The 21,405-nt window shown below is 34.4% G+C and overlaps 1 pseudogene across 1 annotated transcript in view; it reads right to left on the bottom strand.

The window, feature by feature from the left end:
• LOC308609663 (ubiquitin-like modifier-activating enzyme 1) overlaps window positions 1-21,171 on the bottom strand; it is a 42,964-nt pseudogene extending 21,793 nt beyond the window's left edge. Inside the window, exon 1 of the transcript in view lies at window positions 20,776-21,171. The product of the transcript in view is annotated as a ubiquitin-like modifier-activating enzyme 1 (transcript). The remainder of the gene's footprint in view (window positions 1-20,775) is intronic.
• Between the last annotated feature and the right edge of the window lie 234 nt (window positions 21,172-21,405).

Raw genomic sequence — 21,405 nt, 5'->3', positions numbered from 1 at the left:
TTTTGGGTATGATACCAAAAGTAGAAGGAACAAAAGGAAAATTCAACATGTGTGACAACATCAAATTTAAAAGCCTCTGCACAAAAAGAAACTTGAACAGAGTGAAGAGGCATTGAACAGGAGGCATAAGAATTCTCCTATGGAATGGGAGAAAAGATTTGCCAACAACATGCCTGCTACGGGACTAATGTCCAAACATAAAAGGATTCAATTAAAAAAAAGTTGAATAATCTAATTAAAACGTGGGCTGAACACCTTAGCAGATATACTACCTTCATAGGAGACCTACAAGTGACCAAGAGACACATGAACATTTGCTCAACATCTGTAATAGTAAGAGAAATGCAAAATAAAACCACAAAGGGATGTCAACTCACACATTTCCTAGTGGTTATTATGAAAAAGAAAAGACAGAAAAGTGTAGTCAAGCATGTAGAAAACTGGGAAAACTTACAGACTGTTGGTGGGAATATACCTTAGTACAACCACTACATAAAATAATTAGGATGTTCCTCAAAGTACTAAAAATAATACCACCATATAACCTAGCAATTCCATTTCTGAATATACATATTTGAAGGAAATGAAATCAGTTACTTTACTGAGATATTTGAACTCCCATGTTCACTGTATTAATATTTACCAAAATATGCAAGGCATAGACACTAACTGTTTATCAATGAATAAACGGATAGAACTGTATATATTACCACAATGGATATTATACAGCCATATAAAGAAAATCCTGCAATTTGTGACCACATGAAATCAACTTGTGGGCATTATGCTTAGTGAAACAATCAGAGACATAAAGACAAACTGTGTGGTCCCACTTATTTATTAAATCTAAACAGCAGAGGTCATCAAAACAGAGAGTTGATATGTATTTAATAGGTGTGGGTTTGGGAAAAATAAGGAGATGAGAGTCAAAGAGTACAAATGTCCTGGTATAAAATATGTAGATTCTTGGGATCTAAGTTACAGCATAGTGACTTAGTTACCAACACTTTATTGCATATTTCAAGGTTACAAGGAAAGGAGATCTTAAATGTTCTTACAGCACACACACAAAAATGGTAACTATGTGAGGTGATAGAAGTATTAACTAACATTATTATCACATTATTTCACAACATAGATGTAAGTCTAATCATCATGCTGTGTACCTTATAATTACCAAGGTTATATGTCAATTATATCTCAATAATGTTGGGGAAAATGTATTAAAGATAGGACCTAAATGTTTCAAAGCCTTTGAGTAAAGATAAGGAACAAACTTCTCAAGATTGGCCTTGGCAATAATTTCTTGACAATGACAGCAGGAGAGAAGGCAACAAAATCAAAAGTTAAGTGAAGTGAAATTGACCTGAAACATTCCTACATAATAAAGGAAACAATCAACAGAATTAACAGGCAATCTATAGAATAGTATAAAATATTTACAAACACGTACCTTAGAAGTGGCTAATATCCAACATACATAAGGAAAGTGCAAAACCTCAGTAGTGGGATATCACCTCATATCTGTTAGATTGGCTATTATCAAAAAAGAGAAGACAGCAGGCATGACCAAAGGGAACCACCTTACACTCTTGTTGGGAATGCTGTTTGGTGTAGCCACTCTAGAAAAGAGTTTGGAGGTTCCTCATAAAACCAAAAATTAGAACTACCAAATCATCCAGAACAAAATCTTTGGTTATTTATAAAATGGAAGGAAAAATGCTGACTCTAAGAAACACCTGAATACCATGTACACTGCACCATCATTCTCAAATGCCATACCAGGATAACTACACACTTAGCCTGAATAGATGGATAAAGGAAATGTGCCCCAGCAAGTTATTTTGTGTGGCAGGAAAAAAAAGTGGCACAATAAAAATATATTCAGGCATACTAGAAATAAAATGGTGCCTTTGTAACAAAATGGGTGCACCTTAAGGGCACTATGTTAAGTCAACATCTCTAATAGTAAGAGATGTTGAGAAGAAGTATGATGAAAGAAGAAGTAAGAAGTACTTAAGAAGTAAATCAGACAAATAAAAACAAAAATGGTGTAATCTCACTTATAGGAAAAAAAATTAATCTTCGTTGCAGGTTTTTCTCCTTCATCACTTTAAATATATCCTGACAGTCCCTTCTGGCTTGGAGAATTTAACAACTGTCCTTCACAATCTCTTCCAAAATATAGCAGAGGGAGGAACACTCCAAAACTAATTCTATGGCGCCACAATCACCCTGATACCAAAACCAGGCAAAGATATAATAAAAAAAGAAAACTACAGGCCAATATCACTGATGAATATAGATGCAAAAATCCTCAACAAAATGGTAGCAAACAGAAGCCAACAGCACATTAAAAGGATAATACACCATGATCAAGTGGAGTTTATTCCAAGAATACAAGGATTCTTCAATATATGCAAATCAATCAACGTGATACTTCATATTAACCAATTGAAGGAGAAAAACAATATGATCATCTCAATGGATGCAGGGAAACTTTCGAAAAAATTCAAACCCAATATATGATAAAAACTCTCCACATAGTAAGCATAGAGGGGAGTTTCCTCAACATAATAAAGGCCATATATGACAAACCCACAGCAAACATCATCCTCAATGGTGAAAAACCGAAAGTATTTTCATTAAGATCAGGAACAAGACAAGGCTGTCCACCCTCACAGCTCTTTCTCCACATAGATTTGGGCGTTTCAGACGCAGCAATCAGAGAAGAAAAGGAAATAAAAGGAATCCAAATCAGAAAAGAAGAAGTAAAGCTGTCACTCTTTGCAGATGACTTGATACTACACATAGAGTATCCTAAGGATGCTACCAGAAGATGAATAGAGCTAACCGATAAATTTGGTAAAGTAGCACAATAAAAAATTAATGCACAGAAATCTCTGGGATTCCAATAGGTTAATGATGGAAAATCTGAAAGAGAAATTAAGGAAACACTCTCATTTACCATTGCAACAAATAGAATAGAAGGAAACATACCCAGGTAGACAAAAGACCTGTATGCAGAAACCTATAAGATGCTGATGAAAGAAATGAAGGAGGATACAAATAGATGGAGATATATACCATGTTCTTGGGTTTGAAGAATCAACATAGTGAAAATGACTGTATGACATAACGCAATCTACAGAGTCAATGCAATCCCTATCAAAATACCAATGGCATTTTCGAGGGAACTAGAAGAAAAAAATTCACAGTGTGTATGGAAAAAAAAAAAAAAACATGCCGAATAGCCAAAACAATCTTGAGAAAGAAAAACAGAGCTGGATGAATCGGGCTCATGGCTTCAGACTATACTAAAAGCTACAGTAATCAAGACAGTATGGTACTGGCACAAAAACAGAAATATAGATCAATGGAGCACGGTAGAAAGCCCAGGGGTAAACCCACAGATATATGGTCACCTTATTTTTGATAAAGGAGGAAAGAATATACAATGGAGATAAGACATCCTCTTCAACAAGTGGTGCTGGGAAAACTGAATGGCTACATGTACAAGAATGAAATTAGAACACTCCCTAACGCCATACACAAAAATAAACACAAATCGATTAAAGGACTAAATGTAAGGTGAGACACTATCAAACACTTAGAGGAAAACATAGGCAGAACACTCTATGACATAAATAACAGCATGATTCTTTTTGACCCACTTCCTAGAAAAATGGAAATAAAACAAAATTAAAGTAATGGGACATAGTGAAACAAAAATTTTTCACAGGAAAGGAAACTATAAACAACACGAAACGACAACCCTCAGAATGGGAGAAAATATTTGCAAATGAAGCAACTGAAATAGGATTAATCTCCAAAATTTACCCACAGCTCATGCAGCTGTAAACCAAAAAACACAAACCATCCAAAAATGGGCAGAAGACCTAAATAGACATTTCTCCAAAGATGATACCCAGATTGCAATAAAACACATGAAAGTTGGCTCAACCTTTCATGTTGAGCATGAATCATTATAGAAATATAAATCAAATCTACAATGAGGTATCACCTCACACTAGTCAGAGGAGCCGTCATCAAAAAATCAATATACTATACATTCTTGAGAGAGTGTAGGGAATAGGAAACCCTCCAGCACTGTTAATGGGAATGTAAATTGTTACAGTCACTATAGAGAACAGTATGGTGGTCATTAAGAAACTAAAACTAGAACTAATATATGACCCCACAATCCCACAACTGTGCATATACCCTGAGAAAACCATAATTCAAAAAGAGTCATGGACCACACAGTTCATTACAGGTGTAATTACAATAGCCAGGACAGGGAAAAAGCTAAGTGTCAATCGAAACATGAATGAATAAAGAAGGTGTGGCATATATATATATACAATGGAATATTACTCAGAGATAAAGAGAAATTAAATTGAGCTATTTGCAGTTAGGTGGATAGACTTAGAGTCTGTCATACTGTGTGAAGTCAGAAAGAGAAAAAGAAAAACACTTTGCTATCACATATATATGGAATCTAAAAAAAAGGTTCTGATGAAGGTAGGAACAGCACAGGAAAAAAGATGCAGATGTAGAGAATCGACTTGAGAACATGGGGAGTGGAAAGGGTAAGCTGGCATGAAGTGAGAGAGTCGTATGTACATATATACACTACGAAATGTAAAATAGATAGCTAGTGGAAAGCAGCTGCATAGCACAGGGAGATACGTTCAGTGCTTTGTGACCACCAAGCTTGGTGGGATATGGAGTGTTGGAGGGAGATGCAAGAGGGAGTGGATATGGGAATATATGTATACCTATAGCTGATTCATTTTGTTATACAGCAGACACTAATACAACATTGTAAAACAATTAAATTACCATATAAATGATAAAAAAAACCAATATGTTGTCTACAAGAGCAATTTTAACTTTAAGGACACACATAAGCTGAAGGTGAGGGAATAGAAACTGATAGTCCAAACAGTTTCCAAACAAGAGCAGGACTGGCTCCCCCAATCTCAGGTAATACAGACTTTCAGTCAAAATAGTTCACAATTGATAAAGAAGGTCAGTATACAATGATAATAGATCAATTTATCAAGAGATTATAATAATTGTAAATATATATGTACTGAACGTTGCAGGATTAAACAAATATATAAATTACCCATCAACAGATCTGATAGGAGAAATCAACAGTAAAACTAATAATGGTAAGGGACTATATTATCTCACTTTATACCTTAGAATATTGATAAAGACACTGAATGTACCCAATAAAATTATATAGAAGTTCCATCCAACAGAATCAGATTCCACATTATTCTTAAGTTCAGATAGAGCATTCCCTAGGATAGATGCTGTCGTGGAATATAAAGCAAGCGTTAACAAATTTAAGAAGATGAAAACCACATTAAGCAACATTTTTGATCATAATGTTATTAAGCTAGAAATCAATAACAATAGAAAAAGTGAAAAAAATAAACCTAATATGTAGAATTATACAGCACACACTGGAAAAATCTATGGGTCAGGAAAGAACTCAAAAGGGAAACTTGAAACTACCTTCAGATAAACAAAAATTACAATATACCCATACTTTGGGAATGTAGAAAAATCAGTCTAAAGAATGAATTATTTTTAGCAATCATAAATTCTTATATTAAGAGAAAGGAATGATTTAAATAAACAACTTAAACTTATGCCTGAAGGATTAGGAAAAATGAACAAATTAAGCACGAGTAATAAAAGGAAAACATAAGAAAGATTCAAATGGAAATGAATAAAATGAATATCAGATAATTAGGAGAAAATGAATGCAAGTGATGGTATTTGGAAAGGATAATAAAATTGACAAGCTTTAGCTAGACTAACAAAGAGGAAAAAAGAGCTTAATAAATAAAACTTCAACTGAAAGAGGAGAAATTGCCACTGACATCATAGCACATAAATCATTATAAAGGATGATAAAAAACCGGGTCACACAAATGGATAAATCTCCAACAACTCCTATATAAAATGAAGCAAGACAATCATGAAGAAGCAAAAAACAAACAAACAAAAAATATCTTGATCATACAAATAATGACTTAGAAAATTGAAGCAGTATTCAAAACTCTCCCAACAAAGAGAAGCACAGGATCAGTTAGTTTCACTGGTGAATTCTACTGAACATTTAATGAAGATTTATTGCCAGTCCTTCCCAAACTCTCCCAAATCACTACAAAAGAGGAACCATTTCCAAACTCATTTTACATAACCAACATTTTCCTGAATAACAAAGCCAGATAAGGAAATAACAAGGGAAACACAAAACAAAAGAAAACAAAACAAACATACAAACAAACAAGTGAAAACCACAGAACATACAGGCTAATATCCTTTTATATATAGATGCAAAAATTCTCAACAAAATTCTAGCAAACCTAATTCAATAGCACAATAAAATGTTCAACATGATAAGGTGGGATAATTCCTGGGGATGCAAGGGCAGTTAATGTTTTTAAATCAATAAATTTAATTTATGACACGAATAGCATGCAGAAGATATGTTTGAAAGAATTTTCTAAATTTTCTTGATTAAAGCTTTCAACTACCTGTGGAGAGAAGAAACATTTTAAATGTAATAAAAGTCATATATTATCAAGGTCCCAGCTAACATCATATTCATGGTGTAACGCTGAAAACGTTTCCTCTAAGACAGGAACAAATAAAGAATGCCCACTATCACCACCCCTATTCAACATAATACTAGAAACACTAGTCAGAACCTTTAGGCAAGCAAAAGAAATAAAAGGGATCAAAAGTGGAATGGAAGAATAAGAAATGTCTCTGTTTGAAGATGACATATTACGTATGAAGGAAATCCTAACGACTCCACCAAAAACCCCGTGAAACGGTTAGAACTAATAAATGAATTCAGTAATGTTGTTGGATATGAAATAAAAATACAAAATTAGCTGCATTTCTATACACTAACTAGAAAATAGCTGACAGAAAAATAAAGAAAACACTTCCATTTACAGCAGCACCAAAAACAATAAAATCTTAGGAATACATTTAAGCAAGAAGACAAAAACATGTGTACACCTAAAAATATGATATTCACAAAAAGTGAAGAAGAAACAAGTAAATAGAAAGCTATCCCATATTTCTAAATTGAAAGAATGTATACTGTTAAAATGGTCATGCTACCTCAAGCTGTCTATAGTTTCAATGGAATCCCAATCAACTTTTCAATGGCAATTTTCCTAGAATAGAATAACAGTCCTAAAAATTGTACAAAACAAGAAAGGACCCTGAAAATAGACAAAGCAATTTTCAGCAAGATAAACAAAGCTGGATGAAACTCACTTCGTGGTTTCAAACCATAATACAAAGTTACGGAAATCAAAATAGTGTGAGACAAGCATAAAAACAGACAATAGACCAATAGAATAGGACTGAGAGCACAGAAATAAACTCAGCCATGTCCAGTCAACTAACATTTGACAAGGATGACAAGAATAAATAATGGAGTAAAAATAGGCTTTACACTGAGTGTTGTTGGAAAAACTGGATATCCACATGGAAAACAATAAAATTGAACATGCATCTTAGACGATTCAAAAATTAACACAACATGAGCAGAAATCACAAAATCCCTAGAATTAAACAGAAAAAAAATCTCCAAGACATTTGTCTCAGCAATGATTCCTTTGGATATGATACCAAAAGTAGAAGGAACTAAAAGAAAATTCAACATGTGTGAAAACATTAAATTTAAAAGCCTCTGCACTAAAAGAAACTTGAACAGTGAAGAGGCACTGAACAGGAGACATAGGAATGGTCCTGTGAAATGGGAGAAAATATTTGCCAACAGCGTGCAAGCTACAGGAGAATGTTGAAACATAAACACTCTCAGTTAAAAAAAAAGCGAAAAATCTAATTAAAACGTGGACTGAAGATCTTAGCAGATATATTCCCCCCATAGGAGACATACAAATGACCAAGCAACACATGAATATTGGCTCAATATCTGTAATAGTAAGAGAAATGCAAAATAAAACCACAATGAGATATCAACTCATACATTTCCTGGTGGTTTTTATGAAAAGGAAAAGAGAGAAAAGTGTAGTCAAGCATGTAAAACACAGGGAACACTTACAGACTTTTGGTGGGAATGTAACTTAGTACAACCACTATGGAAAATGATACGGATGTTCCTCAAAATACTAAAAATAATACCACCATATAACCTAGCAATTCCATTTCTGAATACACATATTTGAAGGAAATGAAATCAGTTAACTTACAGAGATATTTGCACTCCCATGTTCACTGAATAAATATTTATCTAAAATATGCAAGGAATTGTCACTAACTGTTTATCAATGATAAAAAGGCTTAAGAAATGTATATGTTACCACAATGGGTATTATACAGTCATATAAAGAAATTCCCGCAATTTGTGACCACATGAAATCAACTTGCAGGCCTTATGCTTAGTGAAACAATCAGACATTAAGACAAACTGTGTGGTCCCACTTATTTATGAAATCTAAATGGTGAGTTCATCAAAAAGAGAGTTTATACATATTTATTAGGTGTGAGGTGGGGAGAAACAGGGAGATGATTGTCAAAGAGCACAAATTTCCTGTTATAAAATGTGTAAATTATTGGGATCTAAATTAAAGGATAGAGACTTAGTTACCAATACTTTATTGCATGTTTAAAAGTTACTGGGAATGCATATCTTCAGTTTTCTTACAGAACACACACACAATTGGTAACTATGTGAGGTGATAGAAGTATTAACTAACATTATTATCATATTATTTCTCAACATAGATGTAAATCTCATCATCATGCTGTGTACCATAAAACTACCAACGTTATATGTCAATTACATCTCAAAAGTGTTGGGGAAATTGCTTTAAAGATAAGACCAAAAAGTTTCAAATCCATTGAGAAAAGATAAGGAACAAACTTCTCAAGATTGGCCTTGGCAATAATTCCTTGGCTATGACAGCAGTAGAGCAGGCAACAAAACCAAAGTTAAGTGAATTGAAATTGAACTGAAACATTCCTATATAATAAAGGAAACAATCAATAGAATTAAGAGGCAATCTACAGAATAGCATACAATATTAGAAACAAGTACCTGATAAGTGGTTAACGACGAACATATATTAGGAAAGTGCTAAACCTCTGTAGTGGATTATCACCTCATATCTATTAGATTGCCTAATATCAAAGAGGAGAAGATAGCAGGCATGACAAAAGGGAACCCTCCTACATTCTTGTTAGGAATGCTGAATGGTATAGCCGCTCTAGAAACCAGTTTGAAGATTCCTCAAAATGCTAAAAATTAGAACTAATTAATCATCCAGAAAAATACTCTTTGGGTGTTTTTATAAAGGAAAGAAACACACAAAATCATAAAGACACCTGCATCCCATGTACACTGCACCATCATTCTCAAATGCCATAACAGGAAACAACAAACTTAGGCTAAATAGATGGGTAAAGAAAATGTGGCACAGAAAAGTATTTTGTGTGGCAGGAAAAAAATGTGTCACAATAAAAATATATTCAGGCATAGTAGAAGGAAAATGCTGCCTTTTGTAACAAAATAGCTGCACCTTGAGAGCACTATGTTAAATCAACATCTCTAATAGTAAGAGATTTTGAGAAGAAGTACGACGAAGAAAGAAGCACTTAAGAAGTAAGTCAGACATATAAAAACAAACATGGTGTGATCTCACATATTTAAAAAATATATATATCTTCGTTGCAGGTTTTTCTCCTTCATCACTTAAGATGTCTTGCCAGTCCTTCCTGGCTTGGAGTGTTTAACACCTGTCCTTCTAAAACTCTTCCAAAATGTAGCAGAGGGAGGAAAAATCCAAAACGAATTCTATGGAGACACCATCACTAATACCAAAAGCAGACAAAATATCAAAAAAATAAATGAATAAATAAAACTGCAGGCCAATATTACTGATGAATATAGATACAAAAATCCTCAACAAAATAGTAGCAAACAGAATCCAACAGCACATTAAACGGAAAATACACCATGATCAAGTGGGATTTATTCCAGGAATACAAGGATTCTCCAATATTTGCAAAGCAACCAATGTCATACACCATATTAACAAATTGAAGTAGAAAACACATCTGATCATCTCAATAGATGCAGAGAAAGCTTTCGAAAAAAATCAACACCAGTTTATGATAAAAACCCTCCACATAGTAGGCATAGAGGGAAGATTCCAGAACATAATAAAGGCCTTATATGACAAACCCACAGCAAACATCGTCCTCAATGGTGAACAACTGAAAGTATTTTCACTAAGATCAGGAACAAGGCAAGGTTGCCCACACTCTCAACTCTTATTCAACATAGTTTTGGATGTCTCAGCCACAGCAATCCGAGAAGACAAGGAAATAAAAGGAATCCAAATTGGAAAAGAAGAATTAAAGTTGTCACTCTTTGCAGATGACCTGATACTACACAGAGAGAATCCTAAAGATGTTACCAGAAAATGCCTAGCGCTAATCAATGATTTTGGGAAAGTAGCAGGATACAAATTTAATGCACAGAAATCTCTGGGATTCCTATAGGCTAATGATGAAAAATCTGAAAGAGAAATTAAGGAAACACTCTCATTTACCATTGCAACAAATAGAATAGGAACGAATATACCAAGGTAGACAGAAGACCTGTATGCAGAAACCTATAAGACGCTGATGAAAGAAATGAAAGAGGATACAAAGAGATGGAGAGATATATTATGTTCTTGGGTTGTAGGAATCAACATAGTGAAAATAATTATATGACCTAACACAATCTACAGTGTCAATGCAATCATTATCAAATTACCAATGGCATATTCCAGGGAACTAGGAGAAAAAATTACACAGTGTGTATGGAAACAAAAAAGGACACTGAATACCAAAGGACTCTTGAGAAAGAAAAACGCAGCTGGATGAATCAGGCTCCAGGACTTCAGACTATACTACAAATCTACCATAATCAAGATAGTATGATACTGGCAAAAAAACCGAAATATAGATCAACGGAACAGGATAGAAAGCCCAGAGGTAAACCCATGCACATATGGTCCCCTACTTTTTGATAAAGGTGGCAAGAATATACAATGGAGATAAGAAATCCTATTCAACAAGTTGTGCTGGGAAAACTGAACAGCTACATGTACAAAAATGAAATCAGAACACTCCCTAACACCATACACAAAAATAAACACAAATGGATTAAAGTCCTAAAAGTAAGTTTCCACACTATCATACACTTAGAGGAACACATAGGCAGAACACTCTATGACATAAATCACGGCAAGATTCTTTTTGACCCACTTCCTAAAGAAATGGAAATAAAAACAAAATTAAACAAATGGGAACTAATGAAACTTAAAACATTTTTCACAACAAAGGGAACCACAAACAAGACCAAATGACAACCCTCAGAATCAGAAAATATTTGCAAATGAAGCAACTGACAAACAATTAATCTTCAAAATTTACCAGCAGCTCATGCAGCTCTAAACCAAAAAATACAAACAACAATCCAAAAGTGGGCAGAAGACCTAAATAGACATTTCTCCAAAGATGATACACAGATTGCAATAAAACACATAGAAGGTTGCTCAATATCATGAATCATTAAAGAAATATAAATCAAACTACAATGAGGTGTCTCCTCACACTAGTCAGAATAGCCATCAACTTCAAAATTCTACAAACTCTAAATTCTGGAGTGGTGTATGGAAAACAGTACCCTCTGGCACTGTTAGTGGGAATGTAAATTGTTACAGCCACTATGGTGAAAAATATGGAGGTCATTAAGAACCTAAAACTTGAACTAATATATGACCCCACAATCCCGCTTCTTTGTATATACCCTGAGAAAAACATAATTCCAAAAGGGTCATGGACCACAAAGTTCATTACAGGTGTAATTACAATAGCCAGGACAGGTAAACACCTAAGTATCAATTGACAGAAGAATGGATAAAGATGGTGTGTCATATATATACAATGGAATATCACTGAGCCATAAATAGAAATAAAAATTGAGCTATTTGCAGTTAGGTGGATAGACTTAGAGTCTGTCATACTGTGTGAAATGAGTCAGAAAGAAAAAAAAAGACAAACTTTTTGCTAATATATATATATATGGAATTAAAAAAAACATTCTGATGAATGTAGGCGTAGGACAGCAATAAAGACGTTGATATAGAGAATTGACTTGAGAATATAGTGAGTGGAAAGGGTAAGCTGGCATGAAGTTAGAGAGTCGTCTGTACATATATACACTACGAAATGTAAAATAGATAGCTAGTGGAAAGAAGCTGCATAGCACAGGGAGATACGTTCAGTGCTTTGTGACCACCTAGCTTGGTGGGATAGGGAGGGTGGGAGGGAGATGCAAGAGGGAGTGGATATGGAAATATACCTATAGCTGAATCACTTTACTATACAGCAGAAACTAACACAACAGTGTAAAACAATTATATTGCCATATAAATGATAAAAAAACAATATGCTGTCTAAAAGAACCATTTTATCATTAAGGACACACATAAGCTGAAGGTGAGGGAATAGAAATTGATAGTCCAAACAGTTTCCAAACAAGTGCAGGACTTGATCTCCCAATCTCAGGTAATACAGACTTCCAGTCAAAGTAAGTCACAAGTGATAAATAAGGTCAGTATACAATGATAATGGATCAATTTATCAAGATAAAATAATAATTGTAAATATATATGTACTGTACGTTGCGGGATTAAACAAATATTTAAATCAACCATTAAGAGATCTGATAGAGGGCTTCCCTGGTGGCACAGTGTTTGAGAGTCCACCTGCCATGCAGGGGGCATGCCTTCATGCCCCGGTCTGGGAAGAACCCAAATGTCGTGGAGCAGCTGGGCCCGTGAGCCATGGCCGCTGAGCCTGCACGTTCGGAGCCTGTGCTCTGCAGCGGGAGATGCCACAACAGTGAGAGACCAGTATACCCACACCCCCCACCAAAAAAAAAAAAAGATCTGAGAGGATAAATCAACAATAAAACAAATAATAGTAAGTGACTGTATTATCCCACTTTCTACCTTAGAAAATTAATAAAGAAACAGAATGTACCTAATAAACTTATAGAAAACTTCCATTCAACAGTACCAAAATCCATATTCTGCTTAAGTGCTGAAGGAGCATTTCCCAGAATGGACACTGTCTTGAAACATAAAGCAAGCGTTAACAAATTTAAGAAGATCAGAATCACAATAAGCAACTTTTTTGATCATAATGTTATGAAGCTAGAAATCAATAACAAGATAAAAAGAAAAATCCCTTATATGTAAACTTATACAACACACACTGGAAATATATATGGGTCAAGGAAGAAGTCAAAAGGGAAATCTGAAACTACCTTCAGATAAACGAAAATGACAACATACCAAAACGATTGGAATATAGAAAAATCAGTCAATGGATGAATTAATTTTAGCAATCATAAATTCTTCTAAAAGAGAAAAGAATAATCTAAAATAAACCACTTGTGCATATACATGAAGGACTAAGAAAAATGAACAAATTAAGCACCAGGAATAAAAGGAAAAAAATAAGAAAGATTCAAATGGAAATGAATAAAACAAATATCAGATAATTAGGAAAAACTGAATCCAAGTGTTGGAATTTGGAAAGGATCATAAAATTGACAAGATTTAGCAAGACTAACGAAAGAAAAAAGTGCTTAATAAATAAAACTTTAACTGAAAGAGGAGAAATTGCAGCTGACACCATAGCATACAAATAGTTATAAAGAATGCTAAAAAACTGGGTTACAAAAATGGATAAATCTCCAAAAACTCCTATATAAAATGAAGCAAGACAATCATGAAGAAGCAAAAAACAAACAAACAAAAAATATCTTGATCATACAAATAATGACTTAGGAAATTGAAGCAGTATTCAAAACTCTCCCAACAAAGAGAAGCCCAGGATCAGTTAGTTTCACTGGTGAATTCTACTGAACATTTAATGAAGATTTATTGCCAGTCCTTCCCAAACTCTCCCAAATAACTACAAAAGAGGAAACATTTCCAAACTCATTTTATAAAACCAGGATTTTCTTGATTAACAAAGCCACATAAGGAAATAGAAGGGAACACAAAACAAAACAAAACAAAACAAAAAGCACAGAACTTACAAGCTAATATCCTTGTACATATAGATGCAAAAATTCTCAACAAAATTCTAGCAAACCAAATTCAAAAACACACTAAAATGTTCAACATGCTAAGGTGAGATAATTCCTGGTGATGCAAGGGCAGTTAACATTTTTAAATCAAAAATTTTAATTTACGACACGAATAGCATGCAGAAGAAATGTTGGAAATAATTTTCTAAATTTTCTTGATTAAAGCTTTCAACTACCTGGGGAGAGAAGAAACATTTTAAATGTAATGAAGATCATATATTATCAAGCCCACAGCTAACATCATATTCATGATGAAAAGCGGAAAACTTTTCCTCTAAGACAGGAACAAATAAAAAATGCTCACTATCACCACTTCTCTTCAACATAATAGTAGAATCCCTAGCCAGAACCATTAGGCACGGAAAAGAAATGAAAGGGATCCAAAGTGGAAAGGAAGAATTTAAAATGTCTCTGTTTGAAGATGACATATTCTGTATGCAGGAAATCCTAAAGACTCCACCAAAACCCCATGAAACTGTTAGAACTAATACATGAAATCAGTAATTTTGTTGCATTTGAAATAAGAATACAAAATTAGTTGCATTTCTATACACTAACAAGAAAATACCTGACAGAAAAATTAAAAAAAAAAAAACACTTCCATTTACCGCAGCCCCTAAAACAATAAAATGTTAGGAATACATTTAAGCAAGGAGACAAAACCATCTGTACACCTAAAAATATAACATTTACAGAAACTGAAGAAGATATATGTAAATAGAAAAGTATCCCATATTTCTAAATTGAAAGAATGAATACTGTTAAAATGTTCACGCTACCTCAAGCTATCTATAGTTTCAATGGAATCCCAATCAACATTTCAATGATAATTTTCCCAGAAATAGAATAATAATCCTAAAAATTGTACGAAACAAAAAAGGACACTGAAAATAGACAAGGCAATTTTCAGCAAGATAAACAAAGCTGGGTGCAACTCACTTCCTGGTTTCAAACTATTATACAAAGTTACGGTAACCAAAATAATGTGAAATTAGAATAAAAACAGACAAAATACCAATAGAATAGGACTGAGAGCCCAGAAATAAACTCAGCTATGTCCAGTCAACTAACACATGACAAAGAAGACAAGAATAAACAATGGAGTAAAAATAGACTTTACACTAAGTAGTGTTGGAAAAGCTGGATATCCACATGGAAAAGAATAAAATTGAACACCCATCTTAGATGACTCAAAAATTAACACAACGTGAAGAGAAATCACAAAATACTTAGAATTAAACAGAAAAAAAATCTCAAAGGCATTTGTGTCAGCAATGATTCTTTTGGATATGATACAAAAAGTAGAAGGAACAAAAAGAAAATTCAACATGTGTAAAAACATCAAATTTAAAAGCCTCTGCAAAAAAGTAACTTGAACAGAGTGAAGAGGCAATGGAACAGGAGGCATAGGAATTCTCCTATGGAATGGGAGAAAATATTTGCCAACAACATGCCAGCTACAGGACTAATGTTGAAACATAAAAAAAACTTAGTTTTTTTTTAGAAAAGTTGAATAATCTAATTAAAAGGTGGGCTGAAGATCTTAGCAGATATATTCCCCCCATAGGAGACGTACAAATGAGCAACTGACACATGAACATTTGTTCAACCTCTTGAATAGTAAGAGAAATGCAAAATAAAACCACAATGAGATAGCAACTCACGCATTTCATAGTGGTTATTATGAAAAAGAAAAGACATAAAAGTGTGGTCAAGCATGTAGAAAACAGGGAACACTTACAGACTTTTGGTGGTAATGTAACTTAGTACAACCACTATGGAAAATAATATGGATGTTCCTCAAAATTCTAAAAGTAATACCACCATATAACCTAGCAATTCCATTTCTGAATATACATAATAGAAAAAAATGAAATCAGTTAACTTACAGAGATATTTGCACTCCCATGTTCACTGTGTAAATATTTATCTAAAATATGCCAGGCATAGTCACTAACCGTTTATCAATGATTAAATGGATTAAGAAATGTATATATTACGACAGTGGATATTATACAGTCATATAATGAAATTCCTGCAATTTGTGACCACATATAATCAACTTGCAGGCATTATTCTTAGTGAAACAATCAGAGACATAAAGACAAACTGTGTGATCCCACTTATTTATGAAATCTAAATGGCTGAGGTCTTCAAAAAAAAGAGTGTATACGTATTTAATATGTGTGAGGTTCGGAGAAATAGGGAGATGATAGTCAAAGAGCATAAATTTCATGTTATAAAATGTGTAACTTCTAGGGATCTAAATTACAGGATAGTGAGTTAGTTACCAATACGTTATTGCATGTTTAAAAGTTACTCGGAAAGTAGATCTTAAATGTTCTTACAGCACACACACAAATTTGGTAACCATGTGAGGTGATAGAAGTATTAACTAACATTATTATCACATTATTTCACAGCATAGATGTAAATCTAACCATCATGCTGTGTACCTTAAAACTGCCAACGTTATATGTCAATTGTATCTCAGAAATGTTGGGGAAATTGCTTTAAAGATAAGACCAAAATGTTTCAAATCCATTGAGAAAAGATAAGGAACAAACTTCTCAAGATTGGCCTTGGCAATAATTTCTTGGCTATGACAGCAGTAGAGCAGGCAACAAAATCAAAAGTTAAGTGAAGTGAAATTGAACTGAAACATTCCTATATAATAAAGGAAACAATCAACAGAATTAACAGGCAATCTACAGAATTGCAGAAAATATTAGAAACACATACGAGATAAGCAGCTAATAACAAACATACATTAGGAAAGTGCAAAACCTCTGTAGTGGAATATCACCTCATATCTATTAGATTGTCTATTATAAAAAAAAAAGAGAAGATAGCAGGCATGACAAAAGGGAACCCTCCTACATTCTTGTTAGGAATGCTGACTGGTATAGCCACTCTAGAAACCAGATTGAAGATTCCTCAAAAAGCTAAAAATGTAGAACTACTAAATCATCCAGAAAAAATCTTTGGATATTTTTATAGAGGAAGGAAAATCACCGAGTCATAAAGATACCTGCATCCCATGTACACTGCACCATCATTCTCAAATGCCATAACAGGAAACAACACACTTAGGCTAAATAGATGGAAAAAGAAAATGTGGCACAGAAAAGTATTTTGTGTGGCAGGAAAAAATGTGTCACAATAAAAATATATTCAGGCATAGTAGAAGGAAAATGCTGCCTTTTGTAACAAAATGGGTGCACCTTGAGGGCACTATGTTAAGTCAACATCTCTAATAGTAAGAGATGTTGAGCAGAAGTACGACGAAGTGAGAAGTACTTAAGAAGTAAGTCAGGCATATAAAAAAAACATGGTGTGATCTCACATATTTCAAAAAAAATTAATCTTAGTTGCAGGTTTTTCTCCTTCATCACTTAAGATGTCCTGCCAGTCCTTTCTGGCTTAAAGAGTTTAACATCTGTCTTTCTCAAACTCTTCCAAAATATGGCAGAGGGAGGAAAAGTCCAAAACTAATTCTATGGAGACACCATCACTGATACCACAACCAGACAAAGATATCACAAAAAAAGAAAACTGCAGGTCAATATCACTGATGAATATAGATGCAAAAATCCTCAACAAAATAGTAGCAAACAGAAGCCAACAGCACATTAAAAGGAAAATACACCATGATCAAGTGGGGTTTATTCCAGGAATAAAAGGATTCTTCAATATATGCAAATCAATCAATGTGATACACCATATTAAAAAATTGAAAGAGAAAACACATGTGATCATCTCAATAGAAGCAGAGAAAGCTTTTGAAAAAATTCAACACCAGTTTATGATAAAAACCCTCCACACAGTAGACATCGAAGGAAGATTCAACAACATAATATAGGCCATATATTGCCAGAGTCCAGCTCTAGTGAGTCTCGGGATACCCGAGGGATGGATAGCGTCGGCAAAGGAAATAATTCTATTACACTTCTTAAAGTATCGGCATTGCGTGTTTCTCTTTCTCATGTCTTTATTCTTCATTCTTCCTCTATTGTTTACAATCACAGGTTTATATATTGTAGTTGATTACATTACCAGGTACGTGGCCAAACAATCTTACCACAATCAAACCTGAAAATGTTCTATAAAGATTTTTTAAAACAAACATCCCCTAGTTTCTAGATGTCCTATTAAAATATTTCCCCAAGTTCCCATTAATCACAGGTTGTTTCTTAGTAACCAAGCCAAGCAGTTCTATGATTATTTCAATTGTAAAATTTGGAGCTACTTGTTCCTATTTTTCTTCTTGCATGTGCATCCTTTTACAATGGTTCCAGGAAAATATTTACAATGTACCTGCATGCTCTTTCTCGTTGTTTCCTTCAACTGAGACAGCGTTTTCTCCCTATCTGGGCAACGAATTCTGCTCTAGTCATTTGTTTTTCTATAATTAATTTTCCTTTATAATAGAACCATAAATTTCCTATGTCATCATCAGGAACTCCAGCCCATGGCCGTAACTCCATACTAGAGGGTGTTTTTCACAAAAACATCCCCTTAGCTCCAGGCTCTTAATTCTTTACCATTTACACAGGGCTTTAGTGGGTACTTCCCATCCTATGATAGTTTCAGGAGGGGGAGACCTAGAGGAATTTTTTTCACCTGGAGCAACATCCCCCCAAAATTGCCCCTGTATGTAAAGTTATTATCATAAAACATACAACGGAGCTGTAGTCCACCTGACTGGCACGGCACTGCCTTGCAGTTTTGCCTTCCGTTGCTCATGACTTTGTCATGGTGCAATGCCTCCAGAATGGCTTCCGACATCACCCCCTTTTTTATTTTTTAAAAGTGCAGTATGTAGCTCCACGGAAAGTTGTTTGATGCTTTTAATAATTATTCTAATGATGACTGGAAGTAAAAATATCAGAATTAGTACAACAACTGCCATGATTCCTCCATTAATGAGCATTGAGAATAAGGTTTTATGTGACACAAATGACTTAATACTTTCAAAAAATTTCTGAGCAGACTGTGCCGGAGATAAACCTAAGTTTGTATTTCCTATGTCATGAATCTCTTGATGTAATTTAGTAGGGTCTAAACTAGCATCTGTTTGGTTCCAAACTCCCATAATATGAGTACGAATTTATTCCCAAGAATATAATGATTCATTCACTTTTAGAGGAGTAACACAAATCCATCTATATTTTTTATGACACCTCAAAGCTAATGTTACTTTGAGCGCTGTTAATTCATGCCCTATGTGTAAAATTGCTTCTTCTAAGGCATCCACCTTTGCTTCTAACTTTCTGTCTATAACTTCCTGAGTAGCCAGAGCTAAAGATACATTTTTGAAAGCTCATTTACATGTTGAGCTGTATGTACATGTTGAGCTAAGGAACTTATTGAAAGAGAAAGTGATGCTATTACAGCTATAAATGTAGATATTGCTAGAATTAAAGCTGCATCAAGTCTCTTTGAATGTAATAAAAGTTCAGTTTCATGCAAAACTTGTAAGCCATAATCATCATACAAGGCAGAGGATAATTTTACAGGCAACATAATGTATGGAGGTCGTTTAAGAATCATTAAAACTTGTACATTCATAGAGGGATTTATACAACTTGTCGAAATACAATCATAGCAATGTGTCCAAAAAGTAGAATCAGAAGTATTATAATAAATATTTAGATCCACATATTTTGGGGCTACCAAGAATACATAAGGTGCTGACACACAAGCCTGCATAGAATAAATGCCCATATTTTTAGGTCTATGAAGAATAACTGGTTGTGGTGCAGCAATAACTTTCCAAAGCTGGGTCTGTGCATAATACATACTCTCTTGAGCCATAGTTAGTATAGGAGGCACACATCCTCCAGTGTGCCATCTATTAACAAGCATAGAAGCAGGAATGAGTGAATTATTCCAATCATAATGTGCATGATGTTGTAAATAAGATCTATAATCCTTACATGGATCAGGATTACTCCAATCATGCACATTTTTTGTGGTATCCTCTATGGGAATATCAATTCTTGAAGAATATATACAATAATTCCATGTAGGAAATCTGGTATTGGTATCTACAGCGTCCCAGTTACTATCCAATTCGTCTTCTGGAGATTGTAAGATAGATGATTGTACTCCTGTATGAATACCATAAGGAGGATTACAAGGAAGACATTTTAAAGATGAGAGGAAGGTTGATTATAAGTTGGATCTTCTCCAGGTGCTAGGTAAATCAAAGACCAAAGAAGTCTCTTATTAGATTGACTCAAAGGAGAAGCAGTAAGCTGTCCTTTAAGAAAAACCGGTATACGTCCATCCTTACGAGAGGCTACAGAGTTATTAATTGATGGAAATATAAAACATAGAGTATGGAACCCTGATTTTCCATGAAGTGTAAAATTATTATTTATTTTAAATTTATTATATGGATAGGAGCTTATGGCTCCTCCCATTAACCTGGGCATAGTAGTAGACACTGGTATACCCTCATTATCCCAGGCTACAGTTTGTAAAATCGGTGGATCAGGGAGATATGTCCAATAAGATTTATCCAAAGCATTTCCCCTAGTTACCTGGCAGGCCAATATAGCAAGCATAGCAAAAAAAAGATTTCCAGGTGATAAGGTAGCTCCCTGGTCTGTTACCACTTTCTTGGCGTCATCAGCAAGTTGTTTAATCTGACCCCAATTTGGTGGATTCGAAGTTCTTGTTGAGATGGCTTGTGTCTTGCGAGGTCTTGGGTGCGGATGCGGAAGACAAAGAATTGGTCTCTCTCCAATGGTGAGCTTTTGTATCTGCTGCAGAAGTGGTTCTTTAGCTGATGGTGATTCATTAGCTGACGTCTCCGGCTGTGGTGCCTTGTGCCTGACTGGGAAGTGGTAAGGCGGGGTCGGAGGGCCCGACATGTCTGATGAGACGGTCAGGCACCCACAACGGCGAGTCAGCGTCCTGTGGAAATACACAAGCATACCCTTAGCCGGTGGTTAGAAAATATCAGGTCCTTTCCATTGACGAGTGAGCATATCCTTCCATTTCACCCTATGTTTAGGTTTATTAATATCGGGATTCCAATGCCTCATCATGGCAGTATTACCTTGTGAATCAGTACTCAAATTATTTAATACAAATAGTGTGTGTTGAAGGTGTGATGTGGAGAAGTGTATTTGAATTCCCCTTGCTGTAAATTTGTAATTTGAACTTTT

Source organism: Mesoplodon bidens (genome assembly GCF_964165515.1).
Source record: "Mesoplodon bidens genome assembly, chromosome: Y".
Lineage (NCBI taxonomy): Eukaryota > Metazoa > Chordata > Mammalia > Artiodactyla > Ziphiidae > Mesoplodon > Mesoplodon bidens.
This window is presented reverse-complemented; position numbering and strand designations above follow the sequence as displayed.